Genomic DNA, 5,606 nt, shown 5'->3' on the forward strand with positions numbered 1-5,606 from the left:
CATTGCCCCATGAAAGTAATTAAAAGCCACCTTTATTCATTTCAATAAACTGTAGGTTTCTTCGACTATTTTGTTTATTTGCTTGTTTGGGGGCATGTCTTTGCTAATGATTACTCATAGGTCCTTTTCGGAATCAACTTTCTTTACTTCCCTTGCACTGGTTTTATATTGTCCTCACATTTTTTTCCAAGTTCCATTATACTACATTTCTTAATGTTAAAGCCCACTTCCTACTTCTGAATCCATTCCCAGACCTTGTTCAGTTCTCTCTGTAGCGATTCACAATCTTCTTCCGTAGTTACTTTCTTTAGTATTTTTGCGTCATCTGCAAAAAATGTCATGTAACATTCTACACCTTCATCCATGTCATTTACATATATGTGGCACACAATATCGAAGCCAGTGCTGAGCCCTGTGAGACTCCACTAATAATTTCTTCTAAAGTAGAGTTTTTATCTCTGAACACCACTCTCATTTTTCTTCCATGCAAGAAATCTTCCATCCATTTTAATAGTTTTCCATGTATACCTCCTGTTGTTTTGAGTTTTCTTAATAGACTTTTGTGTGGTACTTTATCAAATGCCTTTTGTAAGTCCAGGAAAGCACAATCACCCCATCCGCCCCTTTCTTGCATTATAGATCTTAAGTACAAACACGTCAAATTTATGGCACATGATCATCCCTGTCTAAATCAGAATTGTCTCGGATTTAGTATATTGTTCTCTTGCGGATGGTTAGCCCATCTACTTTTGATAACTTTCTCACAAATTTTGGCTATTATACTTATAAGGGAGACCGGTCTATAGTTTGTTGGGTCTTCCTTGTTTACCCCTTTATATTTGGCACGACATTAGCATATTTCCGGTCTTTCGGTACCTTTCCTTCTTTGAGTGAGCAATATATAATCTTACATATTTTGTCCATTAGTTCATCTATACATATGAATCTGTTTTTCCTAAAAAAGCGTAGACTCAGAGGTGACTTGATACAGGTCTTTAAAATTCTAAAGGAAATTGACATAAAAAGTGACAAAATTTTCACATTGAATGAGAATCAGACAAGAAACAATGGTCTCAAACTGTCCGGAAATAGATTCAGTTTGGAAGTAGGTAGAAACAATTTTGCCAACCGTGTAGTTAATGAATGGAATAAACTTCCTGCACATGTAGTGCAATGTAGTTCAGTTCGAAGTTTTAAGAATCATTTAGATAAACATCTAAGCAAGATGCTGTAATGATTATAATTTATTTTATATTATTTGTTTTTGTTTTGTTATCATTTGTCTGTTTGATTTTTCATTTATTATTACTTATGTCAATTTATTATTATTTGCTATTTACCTGTTTGTTTATTATTTAACTATACTTATGCATTTATTTATGTATTTTATTTGTTATTTACATTATTATAGTTTTTATTTATTACTTTATTATTATTATTATGATTTTTTTCGCATTCGACCTAGATATGAACCAAAAGGTCTCCTGTCGGCATGCTCCGCCTTTGTAATCCTTTGATATCCAATTTGCAATTCCGTCCGGGCTGTGTGATTTTATGAGATTTTCTGACGTCAAGGTTCATTATTTGATCCCTTATTTATTTCTGTGTCACAATTATTTCTTTCATTGGGGGAATCTTTCTCCCTTTACTTTATCCCAAATGTGTATGTTTTCTTTAGATAACACAGATTTGAAATGTTTGTTGATAATTTCAGCCATTTCTATATCCTCTGTGTATTCCATGTTCCCTTGAGATAGTTTTACTATTTCCTGTTTAATTTTTAGTTTACAATTCCCATAATTATAGAATAATGTAGCTTAATCTTTATATTTATGTATTATGTCTTTTTCATATTTAATTTTTTCTTACCTGCGTATTTTTACATCTCTATTTCTTAGTTTGATATATATTTGCCACTTTCTAGTTTTTTCATCTTTTCCAACCTTTGTTTCCTTTATATTTTGCCTCATTATTTTTCTTTTGTTATACCAGCACTTAATGTACATTTTTTTCTGTTTTTGTTTTGGTATATATATCCACTCCTTCATTATAGATTTCTTTTAAAGTCGTCTATTTCTCTTCCACCTATGTTCCTTCATTAAAGAATTTTTCCCTACTCGCTTTTTGAAAGAAATGTCTAAGTTTCCCAAAATCCGTTTTGTTATACATCATTCTTCCTTTTCTGTGTTTCTCGTTTCTCCCCATGTATATTTCCTCTTTTAGTTCGAGCTCAAGTAGTATGTGGTCAATCTTCCCAGTTGATGTCTTGTATTCAATTTTATCCACAATATCAGGCTCTAATGTAAATTTTAAATCTAGTCTCAACGGTTATTCGTTATTTCTATATCTGGTATTTTCTTTTACCCATTGAGTCATTGTGTATTCAATGGTCATGTCCAGTAGTATGTTTCCCCAAAGGTCATCTCCACTTTTCACAGTCATCTCTTCCAAACATACTTCTTTAGAGTTAAAGTCACCCATAGTTACTAGATTTCCTCCTTTCAGCATTTCATTTAATGTATGCCTTGTGTCTTCCAACATTTTGAAATGGTCACTCTCCAAGAACGTGCTTTCGGGGGCACATAGATCACCACAAATTTTCTACTTTTCATGACATTGTTTTCAATTTTTTTCATGATCAACTCCACATTATCTTTTCCTTCTGTGATCTTCGTCACATTTAAGCCCTTCTTAGTCAAAAGCATGACTCCTCCATCCTGTTTTTTCTCTCTATTTTTCATCCAATGATCATACAAACCTTGCCCAACACTATTTGGTGGTAGTGGACCTTTCAATTTTGTCTCCACAATTCCCATTATATCTGTTTTTTCTTCCACCAGATGGTTCTTTTAATTCATCTAATCCTGAAATCAGACCAACTATGTTGGCATAAGTTACTCTAATCATTATTTTTTTTTCTTCCTTGTTTTCTGTTTCATGCGCTTCTTTTCTTTTGATATGTTATTTTCTCAGCCGCAAGTTCAGCACTCTCAAAAAAAAAAAAAAAAAAAAAATCCTCGTTCTCGGTTCTTTTCTCTCTTTTATTTATTTATTTATTATTAGCTTAATTTTCTTTTGTAATTTCTCTCTCTTTTTGCTCATCGCTCATTTACTTTTTTATCTATATATTTCTGTAATTTTCACTTTTGCCAACTTTGCTGTTTTTGCTAATACTTCTGCTATCATTTGTAACCTTAGTTTAATTTTAGAGGTCGATTCTTTTCTTTTGATTATTGTCTTCAATTTTCTTTTCTATTTCTTCCCCTCATCCTGCACTTCTTTCAGAAATTCTTTTTCTATTTCTTTCTCCTCTTTTTCTCTTAAGTACCTAGCTAAATTGTGTTTTTCCTTTATGCCATATACCACTTTGCACTTTTTTTTTCACTGTGTCCATGACCCAATTTTCTTTCTCTTTGATTACTTTAATAACTGTTTCCTTTGCATTTTCTTGTACTTGTTGTTGGCCAATTCCTTTGAAAGCTCTTTTTCATTTTTCCTGATCTAATTTCCATTGGCTTTTAAATTTTTTTTAAGATATGTCCCCCTTATACTATCTCCAACTTTCTCATTCACCGCTTTAAGTTGTTTGTTTATCTCTCCTTTCAAAGACTCATTTTTGCTAGTATCTTCATTTTTCATCCTTTCATTTTTATTTTTACTACGTTTAATTCTTTTTTATGTCACTAAGCTCTCTATTGGTTTCTGCATTTTGTTTTTTCAACACACTTCTCTATATATTACAAGACATTCATCCCTTAGTACTATGATCTTCTTCTTTAATTCTGTAATCTCTTGATTCCATGAGATATTTCTATACCTCATCTCCCTTTCTAAATCTATAATTTTACCCAATCTTCTATCATCACTTGCCAAGCCGGAAAAAAAACAAAATAGCTTTCCTCTTTATGCCTTTCATTTGATATGGGGTCTCAATATTACAAATTTTCTTAGGGATAGCACCTAACGGGGATTCCACCCTGCTTACACCTAGTCCTCTTTTGATTGCTTTGCCATATATCTGTCTGGCTTGACCATCCTTCATTTTTGTTTCTTTGTCACTCACCAATTTCACTCTATTAACTCATTTCGGACACCCTTAAGCTTTCTTCTTCCCACATGAATACAAAAGTAGCGGCTCATTTCCTCCAACTAAGCGAAAAAGCGCTATTCTCCAGAGCTCGTTCTGGACGTCCGTTCCAGTCGGTGGTTCGTTCGAGTGTGTGTGTGTGTGTGTGTATGTGTGTGTGTGTGTGTGTGTGTGTGTGTGTGTGTGTGTGTGTGTGTGTGTGTGTGTGTGTGTGTGTGTGTGTGTGTGTGTGTGTGTGTGTGTGTGTGTGTGTGTGTGTGTGTGTGTGTGTGTGTGTGTGTGTGTGTGTGTGTGTGTGTGTGTCTGTTTCCACTTCCATGGGGACCTCTCTTCTTTGGCTGGACTGACCTTGCTTCTCTCTTTTTGTACCAACTCTTACTGTCCTTTATCGCTTCCGGATTGTTTGCCGCGTCATCCTTGACCCTCCCGGGCCTAGGATTTTTTTTAACTGAATTGAAGAGCCTGAAATTAATCAGAATAAAATCTAAAAGTCCCTTCGGGACCGTAGGAGCTAATCAACAAGGCTTTTTGAAAGAGCTAGCTCCAATCACTTAGATCTGAGGGCTTTACTCATCTCTATAGAATCGCTTAGCAGAAGCTGTTGTGTCGCGTTAGTTTCGTCCTCGCATCGTGAGCCTCTTGGCTATATTTCTTGTCTCTTTGAACTACTGGTGTCTGTCACCGGCTATCCATGCACTTTTGTAATAATAACGGTTTCACCTTAAATATATGAATAGGTCGACTCTTAGAAACCAACAAAGATCGTCTGGTGATGAACAGAATAAACTTGAGTAAAAGAGTACCTGTACTTTTTCTTACATATTGTAAATTTATCAATATATATATATATATATATATATATATATATATATATATAGATATATGTATGTATATATATGTATGTATACATACATATAAATATATATATATATATTGTATATATATATATATATATATATATATGTACGTATATCTATACACTGACGTATACATACATATACAGTATTATACACACACACACATTCAGTGGTGCGGTTGATAGAGTCCCCGAGTGCCACTACGGCGGTCCGGGTTCGAATCCTGCCCAGGGCTGAAATAATTTCAGTATTGCTGCGCTTCGAGTCGTTATTCCAACTCTCGTGGACTGGGATTTGGGTGTGTGTGTGCGTGTAAGGTCAATATCACCAATAGATCGGTCATACCAGCTCTGAGCTGTCTTCCGGGAGAGAAATGGCTGTCACACACACACACACACACACACACACACACACACACACACACACACACACACACACACACACACACACACACACACACACACACACACACACACACACACACACACACAAACACACACACACACACAAACACACACACACACACACACACACACACACACACACACACACACACACACACACACACACACACACACACACACACACACACACACACATATATATATATATATATATATATGTATATATATACATATATATATATATATATATATATACAT

This window comes from Oratosquilla oratoria, chromosome 7 (genome assembly GCF_046742065.1).
Source record: "Oratosquilla oratoria isolate Oo_2021 chromosome 7, ASM4674206v1, whole genome shotgun sequence".
Taxonomy (NCBI): Eukaryota; Metazoa; Arthropoda; class Malacostraca; order Stomatopoda; family Squillidae; genus Oratosquilla; species Oratosquilla oratoria.